A 12507-nucleotide genomic window follows, 5' to 3' on the forward strand; every position below is an offset into this window, starting at 1 on the left:
ATTCATTTAAAATATTAATACATTCATTTAAAATATTTATAAAGAAATTATGAAGTGTAAGCAAGTCAGATATGTTTACCTGTTTGAACCTTTAGTGAAATATAGGAGATAGATATTTTAAAAATCCCTGCAGAAATAATTACAATGTGTCAAGTCCACTGAAATAAATGCTATGAATTAGTACAGACAATCATTCTCAAAGGCATGGGATTTGAAGGAAAGATGAGGAGAGCATAGGGTTATTTATGAGAAAAACGTCATCTTTTAAGGGAGTTTGCTGAGTTTTCTGCAGTTTTTCCTGACTTGACCAGCTCATGATTGCCTCAGGAGGTTCTGTTGCCAGCATTATTGATGAAGCATAGACAGTCTGGAATCCTAATGCTTCCTCTGAATCTTAGGACTGTGATTGAAGTGAGTCAGGGGTGACTTGGCGGTTTCAGGTATGCATTATGGGGTGAATATGGCACCATTATTAGGATTGGTTATAGAGGAAGTGGGACAGGTTTGGAACTGGAAGAAAATTAGGTCACTTTTGAATACACTGATTGGGGCTGCATCCCTTAAGCAACTGTTTTGGAGCTCAGCAGAGATCAGAGTTAGTAACCATTCTTTAGCATAGATAGAGGTTTATGAATGGAAGAAATTATGTCACCAGAAGGGAATATGTAAAATGGGAAAAGAGGGTCACAGGGGTCCTTAACTATGGTTCGCGGGCCACATGCGGCCTGCCGAGGACATTTATCCGGCCCGCCGGGTGCCGCTGCCTGTCCTGCTTAGCAGCCGACTCAGACTCATCCCAGGCCCGCAGTGCACATAGGAATTTGTTCATAGTTTTTTTTTTTAAACTATAGTCCGGCCCTCCAACAGTCTGAGGGACAGTGAACTGGCCCCCTGTTTAAAAAGTTTGAGGACCCCTGGAAGACATAAATGTAGAAATTGGGACAGGAAGAGAGCTTTCAAAGGAGATGAAGACAGAGAAAATAATAAAAGTTGGATAATGTTAAAGAAGGATGGAAGGTTAATGTCAAAGGCTACACAAATGTAAAACAGTTTGCAACAAGAACACTATCAGTTCCCTTGACAGGAGCTGCTTCAATAATTTTTAAATGGAAATATCACATGTAGACTCTATTTCTAAGAATTTGGCAGAGAGATAGTAAGAGAGAGGGTCAAGGTAAATTTTTTATTGTTTATTTGGGCATTCCAGGAGCAAGTTGAATGTTTGTAGACTCAGTGGAAAGGACAAACAGAAAGGAAGAGGTTGGGGCCCAGGTTAGAAAGTCAGTAACAAATGAGGTGAAGTATTTGAAGTAGTGTTGGGAGCTGGAATGATGAAGCAGAGGAAGGAACTTTTTAGCCTTCATTGGATAGGGGAGCACGAGGGATTCATTGTTCAATGAGTTGAGGGATCACTTATAAAAGTGGCAAGAATTGAACTGTTATTATCTGGTCCATTTGGATTTCCTTGTCATGTGAAAGCAAAGTGTCTTGCTAAAAATAAAGGGATAAATCATGGGTTGTGGGAGTTTGAAAAACATATTGGAAATATTAAAAAAACAAACATGGAAAAAGAAAATTGAAAGGTTTCTGGGAAGCATTAACATATAGCTGAGGTTAAAGGCATCTGCATGATAGATTCATTTTACTATTACTTCAGCAGGGAATTTTTTTATTGTGAGTTTTACTGTGTGTGTGCTAACTCATTTGATCAATTTTACGGTGAGAGTTTAAGGAAGTATGGGCACTTAGCAAAATTTTCACAAATGAAGTTGAATATTTCGTAGGATTGTTACTGTCAATGTTTACTTGATGGCAAACTTTGTCATTTTACTAAATATATCCCTAATTAGTTGATTGAAACATGTTTTTTCTCAAATGGCAGTTCCATTTTTTGAGGAAACTCCATACTGCTTTCCATAGTGGCTGCACCAGTCTGCATTCTCACCAGCAGTACATGAGGGTATCCTTCCCCCACATCCTAGCCAGCACTTGTCGTTTGTTGATTTATTGATAGTAACCATTCTGGCAGGTGTGAGGTGATACCTCATTATAGTTTTAATTTGCATCTCTCTGATGATCAGTGATGTTGAGCATATTTTCACATGTCTATTGGTCATCAGTATGTCCTTTTTGGAGAAATGTCTATTCAGGTCCTTAGGACATTTTTAATTGGATTTTATTGTCTTCCTTTTGATGAGTTGTATGAGTTCTTTATGTATTTTGGAGATTAACCCCTTATCAGATATATTATTGGCAATTAAGTTCTACCACAAGTGTATTCCTTTTCATTTTGAGAATGTTTTCTTTTGCTGTGCAGAAGCTTTTTAGTTTGATGTAGTCCTATTTATATATATTTTATTTTTTTATATTTATATATATTTCTATTTCCTTAGGGGATGTATCAGTGAAAATTCTGCTTCATGAGATGTATGAAATTTTACTGCCTATGTTTTTTTCTAGGATTTTTTATGGTTTCATGACCTACATTTAAGTCTTTCATCCATTTTGAGTTTATTCGTGTGTATGGTGTAAGTTGGTGGGTGGTCTAGTTTCATTTTTTTGCATGTACCTAATTTTCCCAATTTGACTCAGTGATCTCACTTCTAGGAATATTTCCTAAGAATCCTGAAACACCAATTAGAAAGCATATATGCACCCATATGTTCATAGCAGTGTTATTTACAATAGCTAAGATCTGTAGCCCAAGTGCCCATCAGTAGGTGAATGGATAAAAAAGCTGTGGCACATTTACTAAATGGAATATCATACAGCTGTAAAAAAAAAAAAAAGAGGATCTATTATCCTTTGCAACAGCATGTATGGACTTGGAGAGTATTATGCTAAGTGAAATAAGCCAGACAGAGAAAGACAAATATCACATGATCTCAGTTATATGTGGAATCTAATGAATAAAATAAACTGATGAATAAATTAAGTCCAGAGACATGGATTCATGGAACAGACTGACAGATCTCAGAGGGGAACGGTTGGGAGTAACAGGAAGAGATTAATTAAAGCACTTTTATAAATATTTGCATAGCTCATAGACACAGACAATAGTGGGGTGAAGGCCTTTCAAGTCAGGGGTTTGGTGGAAGAGGGCTAAGGAGGGGGTATCAGGGACATTTGTAATACTGTCAACCATTTAAAATATATATTAAAAAACATACAAAAAACAACTTTATTGTGAAACCAATGAAATAAAAATTTCAGTCCATTACATAAAACAAAACATATTTTTCTCTTATTTATTATTCTCTAGGTACTTATCCATTTTCTACGATGTATACAATACTTTATCAGTTCCAGTGGGAAAGCCTAGAAAAATTGCAGTTCCTGCCTGCCACAATTGTTCATTTATTTAGAGGGAAATAATAGATAGTACAACAATCAGGGAAGATAAGCAAACATAAAAAGATAACTGGTATTTGTGTTAAGGTCTACTATGTATCAGACGTTGGACTGCATGGTTTACATGTCATTGCAGAAGCAATATCAGGTAATGATTAACAGTGTGGGCTCTGGAACCAGATTCTAAGTGTCTAATACATGATAGTGATTATTATCATATAATTGATTTTCACAACAAACACTTAGAGTAGGCATTATTATTCTCATTGTATAAACAAGGAAAGCAAAGTTAGAAGATTAGACATCTTGCATAAGATCACACAATTGAAGTAGATTAAGATTCTGATTTCTCATGGTACAGCCTGTAGTTTTCTCACTGCTACCTCTCATCTAAAGTGCAATGTACAGATCAAGTTTTCTTTTAGTGCTTATGCTTGCAAAGTAAGGGGTGTGCTGAGCAGGGGGTTACATTAATCACAGAAAATATACTGGTAAATATGAGTCTTAGGCGGGCATTTAAATGAAGTTGTGGGCATTAATTAGAGAAAAAGAGTTAGAAAGACATTCCAGGAAGGAAATAACACCTTAAGTAATAGCTGTGGGAATGACTTTGATTTTAAAGAGTGGGATATGATAAGGAGGCAATCCTACTGGAGTTGGACTCTATGCATTATGTGATCAGAGTTTGTGGAAACATGGCCTTCCTAATGATGATTTGATTTGTAGTTTTTATTATTTACCTGTCTTTTTTATATTATTGCATTTTCTTTAAAAATTGGAAATAATACTTTATTTTCTTTTCAAGTCAGAGGAATCCACTGGGCTACCTAGTTTCATGGCCTTTCTTCTTTAAGATATTTTATACAGCAATATTTGTAAATTAATACTTTTATTATTATTGATTTTGGGAAGAGAGAAAGAGGAAGGGAGAGGGAGGGAAAGTGAGAGAAACATCAATTGGCTGCTTTCTGTATGCATCCCATCAAACCTGAATCCTGGGTATGTGTCTGACTAGGAGTCAAACCCATGAACCATTGGTGGACAGGGTGATACTCCAACTAACCATGGCTAATATTTTATTTTTGATTGCCTCATAAATACTAGCTATATTTTTTAGTTTTTATTTCTAGAGTTTTCCTAACTTGTTTCTCTATTCCCATCTCAGCCCTCCCACCCACCAAAGTAAAGGCTTCTTTTGGTGAAACTTGGAATACCCAAGTCTGATCAAGTTATTCCTCTGCTCAAAATTTCTAATGATTTTTTTCTCTGTTCACTCAAAATAAAATTCAATTTTTTTTACTATTGCCTATAACTCCCTACAGATCTTATCTCCTGCTGACAACCTCTCTGACCTCAATCCACATTGCTTGGCCCCTCACTTCCTTCATATCTCTGCTCAAATACCATCTAATCATTAAGGTCTTCCCTTACTAGCTGATCTAAAATAGTCTAGTGCCTTTAATCTTTCCCTAAATTTGCCCCAGTGCTCTCTATTCTCACTTATGTTGATTTTGTTAGTATCATTCATCATCACCTGAGATAGCGCTGTTTATTTGTTTATTGTATATTCCTCCCACTGAATATAAGCCCCATGAGAGTGGGGAATTCTAACATTAAGAACTTTGGCACATAGTAGGTTTTCAAAAAATATTTACTGAAGAAATGAGTAATCTAACATTTTAAATTTCTATTGAGCAATTAGTATGAATCTGAACTACAATAGGAGATAGAGTTATTAATTCCTCCTCAATCATCAACACACTTTATAAGGTTGGATGACTTCTCACACAACCAATCAAGGTCTGCCATTCTCCCTCGGGGATGAAGCTGCTGTCTTTCTTTTTTCAAGAAGGACCCAGAAATTGCTGTTTTGTCATCATAGTGATCTCTAGGGATAGGAGAGGATGACTATAAAACCATCTGAGGCCAAGTCAGCATCCAAGTTTGCCTCCATTCAAGTGTCCTTGTTCTAAGTAGTTCAGCTTGTTTATCCATCTGCTAGTTTCAAATGAAAATCTGCAAGCAATACATTATTGTACTATTTAATCTTAAATTTGTATCATTTGAAACTTCCATAAATTCTTTATATCCACTTCCCTGATTTATTGATTCCGAGTAGTTTAGACAAGGCAAAGAAAAACACAGTACTATGGGGTATGCTTCTTGTGAAATACCCAAAACTACCAGACCAGGTAGCCCTCTCTAGATTTTTGTTGAAGAGCTTGGCAAATAGTATATGTTCTGTGGATTACCACTGTCTTCTATGTATACCAAAAAATTTCTTGTTTGGGCTTCCCAGTCCTTTAAAGTGGTTCCATTACAAATGGAGCTTTCAAATAAGGATCCAGTGAATTATAGTAGAAATAATAACTGCATATGTGTGGTTGTCTACACAAAAACGTTGTTAGAAGTTCTTTCTTGATACTAATTTCTCATAAAATTATGCAAACACAGACAGATGCCATATCTGAGTCTTCATCACAGGAGACTTCATCCTGGAGATTCCCTGAGATCCCACATCACCAACTTGCAGGCCCACCAAAGCTATTGCCAGTGGCTTTTCCATACAAATGGCCTGTCTTGGCTTATGCTTCAGACTTTCCTAAAATCTACCAAATAACCAAGTATCTGGCCTCATCGTGTCCTGTTCCTTTTGCTAAATGGCCCCACTCCTAATTATTGGCAGCTGACTTTGGTTTGCAGCTTGGCCTCACCTGGGCATCCCTAAGTTCAAGACAAGTAGAAGCCATATGCAAATTGATTGGTAGCTCAAGCCAGGGCAGATGGCGCTTGGCAGGACACAGGTGGCAATTGACCAGATCTACCTCCATGAGAGACACACTCAAAGGGCAGACACAGTGGCACCAGAGCCATGCTAAAGTAAGTCCTCCTCCTTGGAGTTGGCCCCTGCACAGCTCATCCTCCACAGTGGTCATGGTCAGTCCTTGCAGCTGATTGGCCTGGGGGTAAATCCCTCCCATTGATGTGCCAACAGCAATCAAGGGTCAACTACAACAGAAAGTCCAAATGAGGGGTGCACCTTGAGTGCCCAGTTTGAATGGTCAGGGAAGCTGGGTCACTTGGCCCTGTAGAACACCTACAATATAAAGCCACTCTACCTAATACATAGAAGGCAACACAGGGAGGCAGCCATAATGAAGATACAAAGAAACCTGTGCCAGATGAAAGAACATAATTAAACTCCAGAAACTGAACTAAATAAAATGGATACAAGCAATCTAGTAGATGCAGAGTTAAAAACACTGATTATAAGGATGCTTAATGAACTTAGGGAAACAGTAAATTAACTTAGTGACAACTGTAATAAAGATATATGAAACATAAAAATAGAACTAGGAAACATAAAAATAGAACTAGAAAACATAAAAAAGAATTAGTCAGAAATGAAAAATATAGTAGCTGAAATGAAGACTACATTATAGCCCAGCCAGTGTGCCAGTGTGGCTCAATGGTTGAGTGTGAACCTATGAATTAGAAGGTCATAGTTTGGTTCCTGATCAGGGCACATACCCAGATTATGGGCTCAATACCCAGTAGGGGGCATGCAGGAGGCAGCTGATCAATGATTCATTCTCATAATTCATGTATCTATTTCTCTCTTTCTCTCTGAAATCAATAAAAATATTTAAATTATTAAAGAAAAACTAAATTACAGGGAATCAACAATGGAGTAGATGAAGCAGAGGATCAAATAAGATATTTAGAAGGCAAGGTAGAGAAAAAACACCCAATCAGAACAGCAAAAAGAATAAAAAATGAGGATAGTATAAGGAATCTCTAAGACAACTTCGAATTCACATCATGGGGCTGCCAGAAGGAATAGAGAGAAAGCAAGGAATTAAAAATATATGTTAAAAAATAATAACAGAAAACTTCCCTAACCCAGTGAAGGAAATAGACACACATGTCCAGGAAGCACAGGTTATCCCAAACAAGATGAACCCAAAGGGGCGCACACCAAGACACATCATAATTAAAATGCCTAAGATTAAAGACAAAGAGAAAATCTTAAAAGCAACAAGAGAAAAGCAGTTAGTTACCTACAAAGAAGCTCCCATAATACTGTCAGCTTCCTTGTCAACAGAAATTTTGCAGGCCCAAAGTTATTGGCAAGAAATATTCAGTGATGAAAAGCAAAGACCTATAACCAAGATCACTCTATCCAGCAAAACTATAATTTAGAATTAAATAAAGAGCTTCCCAGACAAGAAAAAGCTAAAGGAATTCATTACCACCAAACCATTATTGCAAGAAATGTTAAAGGGTCTTTTTTAAGATGAGAGGGGGGTTAAAGGGGTGGGGGAAAAAGGTAAAAGGATTAAGAAGTACAAATTAGTAGTTACAGAATGGTCACAGGGATGTAAAGTACAGCATAGGGACTATCTATATCTATCTATCTATCTATCTATCTATCTATCTATATATGTATGTATATATATATATGTGTGTGTGTGTGTATTGTGTATATATATATATATAAACCCAGCAACCAAATGGCAGAATAACCAGAACGACCAGTCGACCAGACGCTATGAGGCACACTGACCACCAAGGGGCATACACTCAACGCAGGAGCTGCCCCCTAGTGGTCAGTGCGCTCCCACAGTGGGAATGCCACTTGGCTGACCAGGATGAGCTGTGCTTCCACAGTGGGCCAATCCCCATAGGCCACGCCCCCCCCCCAGCAGTGCACTATCCATGCACCGGGCCTCTCATAACCAATAATATTGTAATGACTATGTATGATGTCAGATGGGTACTAGATTTATTGAGTGATAACTTAGTCAGCTATATAATGTCTAATCACTGTGTTGTACGCCTAAAACTAATATAATACTGTACATCAACTGTAATACAAAATTAAAAAAATATGCAAACACAGCATATTTTCAATAGGCTATAGTCATAATGGTAATGTATATACATTCCCAATTCTACCAAACACCCAGTTTGAGAATGGGAGAAGAATTATTAGTCAACATATAGTACTTATTATGTCAAATAGGGTCATATGTACTGCCTCCAATGCTAGCCACATTCTTTCATTTAATAGTACCAACTTTGCTCCTCCATCATGCAAACAATTCAAGCCTCACATATTATTGTGCAGATGCTAATGAACAGTAATGTCAGAGGGAGCCTAGTTCTCATTTCTGTACTGCCGTACCTCAGACCAACATGTAACATAATGCAAATAATGTGTTTTAAATTAAAAGTGGTCAACTGCCTCAATGACTACAGTAGAAGTATTGGGGGTGACCTACCCCTCTCATCTCTGGGGTATCCAAACTGACCACTATACCAGAGGCTTGGAGAGGAGCCCTTTCTTTCTTGATCTGTTCCCTCATCCCATTCCATCCTCTTTCCTTGTTGGGGCTCAGAAAGACTTTATTACTAATAAAGAGAAAGCAGGGGCTCAAATTCAGAGTAATGCTGTCTTGGTTAGTTATTCACTAACAGGGATCTGCATTTTCTGAGGCTTCCTTGGTCCATGGAACAGCTCCTGTATCCTTTGCACCACTGTCCAATACAATTCACTGGAAACTTGCCACTGCTATCAGAGGAGATGTCTGCTACCCATTGAGTGATGCAGTTAAATTTGTTCTCTTTCTTTAAATACTTTTGCAAAGGGGCAAGAAGAATAGGGTATGTAGTGTTATCTCATTATTATTTTAATTTGCAGATACCTGATGACAAATGATGGTAGTATTTTTTCATGGGCTTATTATTTTTTTTCATCTGTATATCTTCTTTGGTGAGATATCTGTTTAGATCTTTGCCCATTAAAAAAATTGGGTTTTTGTTTTATTATGCTTGAGTTTTAAGTACCTTTTTGTATATTTTGTATGCTAGTGTTTTATCAGATATGTATTTTAAAAACACTTTCTCTGAGTCTGTGGCTTGTGTTTTCATACTATTAACAATGTATATTAGAAGAAGTTTTAAATTTTAATAAAGTCTAACATCAATTTTTCAATTTCATGTATGATGCTTTTGATATTATATCCATATCTCATTGCTAAACCCAAGGTCACATATATTTTCTTCTATGATTCCTTCTCAATGTTTTGTACTATTGAATTTTATACTTAATTGTATGTAATTTTGAATGTAATTTTGAGTTAATTTTTGTGAATGGTGCATAGTCTATGTCTAGGTTCACTTATTGTACATGGACATTCAATTGTTTCAGCAGGATTTGTTGAAAAGATTATTCTTTCTCCATTGTATTGCCATTTGTCTTTTGTTAAAGATTAATTGATTATATTTGTATGTATCTATTTCTTGGCTTTTCATTCTGTTCCATTGATCTATTTGTGTATTCTTTTGCCAATAGCACACTGTCTTAATATAGTAAGTCCTAAAGTCAGATAGTATCTGTTCTCCAATGTTACTCTTCTTTAGTATTATCCTGGCTATTCCTGGTTATATTTTGCCTTTCCATATAAACCTTGCAATTAGATTGCTGACATCCACAAAATACCTACCTGGGATTTTGAGGGGATTCTGTTGCATCTAAAGATCAAGTTGGGGAGAAATGACATCTTAACATTCTTGAGTTTTTCTATGTATGAACATGTCATATCTTTCTATTTATTTAGATATTTGCTTACTTTCATTAGAATTTTGTAATTTTCTTCATGTAGATCTTGAACATATTTTGTTAGATATATACCTAAGTACTTTATTTTTTTCTTGGTGCTATTATGAATGATATTACATTTTTAATTTCAATTGTTTATTGTTGGTATATAGGGATCAATTGACTTTTAGTTTTAATTTTATATCCTGAAACCTTGCTATAATCACTTATGCATTCTAGGAGTATTTATTGGTTAATTATTTGGGGATTTTTTTATATAGACAAAAATATCATCTGTGAACTAAAGCCATTTTACTTCTTCCTTCCCAATATGTATACCTTTTTAAAAACTGCACAAGATACGAGGTTTAGTGAGATGTCTTTTGCTTCTTATCTTAAAGAGGAAGTATTTAGTTTCTCACCATTAACTATGATGATAAGCTGTAGGCTTCAGTATATGTTCTTATCAAGATGAGGAAGGTCCTCTCTGTTATTAGTTTGCTAAAAGTTTTTTTTATCATGAATGGGTATTGGATTTCCCAAATCCTTTTTTCTTCTTCAGTTTTTAATGTGGTAGATTACAATAGTTAATTTTCAAATCTTGAACTAGTCTTACATACCTCTTATAAGTCCATTTTGGTCATAATACATAGTTTTTAAAAATATATTGTTAACTTCAGTTTGTTAATATTTTGTTCAGGTTTGTTTTTTTGTTTATTTGTTTGTTTGCCAAAATGAAACTATTTTGATTTCCTCTTCTAAGTGAATGACATCTTGGCTGAATATTTGATTCTTGGGTGGTAGTTTTTGCCCTTTGGGAGAGTAGTGGTTAGAGGTGGCAGGTTATCAGGCTTTTTCTTTTCTTTTTTTATTGTTTAAAGTATTGCATATGTCTCCTCTTTCCCCAATTAACACCCCCCCACCACTCCCATCCCACAAGACAAGCCCCCACTGCGGCAGTGTCCATGTACATTGGTCACGCTATGATGCATGCATGCATACAAGTCCTTTGATTTATTTCTTACCCCACCCACCATGTCCCCTGCCTTCTCTCTGAAGATGAATGGTCTGTTCAGTGTTTCTTTGTCTCTGGATCTATTTTTGTTCCTCAGTATGTGTTGTTCATTATATCCCACAGATGAGTGAGATCCTGTCATATTTATCTTTCTCTGACTAGCTTATTTCATGTAGCATAATGCTCTTCACATCAGGCTATGCTGTTGCAAATGGTAAAAGTTCCTTCTTTTTTTTAAATTTTAAAATGTATTTTTTAAAATTTTTTATTTATTGAATGGGGGGATAAGGACACATATGTAATACCCTAATCAAAAGTTCCCTTTTTTATAGCATCGTAGTATTCCATTGTGCAGATGTACCACAGCTTTTTAATCCACTCATCTGCTGATGGGTACTAAGGCAATTTTTAAATCTTAGCTATTGTAAATTGTGCTGCTATGAAAATAAGGGTGCATATGTCCTTTCTGATTAGTGTTTCTGGTTTCTTGGGATATATTCCCAGAATTGAAACTCCTGGGTTGGAGTTCCATTTTTAATTTTTCACATACCAATAATGAACTCACAGAAAGCAAAACTAAAAAAACAATCCTGCCAGAAGGACAGGAAACTAAGCAAGGAATAGAAAACCTGTTTGAAGAAATAATGACAGAAAACTTCCCTGATATAGGGAAGAAAAAACTCACACAAATCCAAGAAGCTCACAGAGTCCCAAACAAAATGAACCCCAAAAGACTGACACCAAGGCATATTATAATTAAATTGGCAAACACCAACAACAAAGTAAGAATCTTAAAAGTGGCCAGAGAGAGACAGAAAGTTACCTACAAAGGATCCCCCATCAGAATAGTGACTGATTTCTCAACAGAAACACATCAGGCCAGAAGGGAATAGAATGAAATATACAAAGTCATGCAAAGGAAGGATCTGAATCTAAGAATACTGTACCCAGCAAGGCTATCAATCAAAATTGAGGGTGAAATCAGGAGCTTCACAGACAAAAAAGGACTAAGGGAATTTATTACCAACAAACCAGCAATGCAAGAAATGCTCAAGGGTCTGCTGTAAAAAAAAGAAATAGGAAGCGAAGAAGGAACACAGGGGTAAAGAATAAAAATGGCAACAAACAAGTACCTATCAATAATAACTTTAAATGTAAATGAATTAAATGTCCCAATCAAAAAACATAGGGTAACTGAGTGAATAAGAAAACATGACCCATACATCTGCTGTCTATAGGAAATCCACCTCAGAAAAAAAGATGCACACAGACTGATGGTGAAGGGATGGAAAAAACTTTTTCAGTCAAATGGAAATAAAATTTTAAAAAAAGCTGGGGTGGCAATACTTATATCTGACAAATTAGATCTCAAAGTAAAGGACATAAAAAGAGATAAGGAAGGCCACTTCATAATACTAAAGGGAGCAATCCAACAAGAAGAAATAACTCTGGTAAACATATATGCACCCAATACAGGAGCACCCAAATACATAAAAAAACTCCTGGAGGATATCAAGGGAGAGATTGACAGAAATAC

The sequence above is a fragment of the Plecotus auritus genome (genome assembly GCF_963455305.1).
Source record: "Plecotus auritus genome assembly, chromosome: 1".
In the NCBI taxonomy this organism is placed as follows: domain Eukaryota; kingdom Metazoa; phylum Chordata; class Mammalia; order Chiroptera; family Vespertilionidae; genus Plecotus; species Plecotus auritus.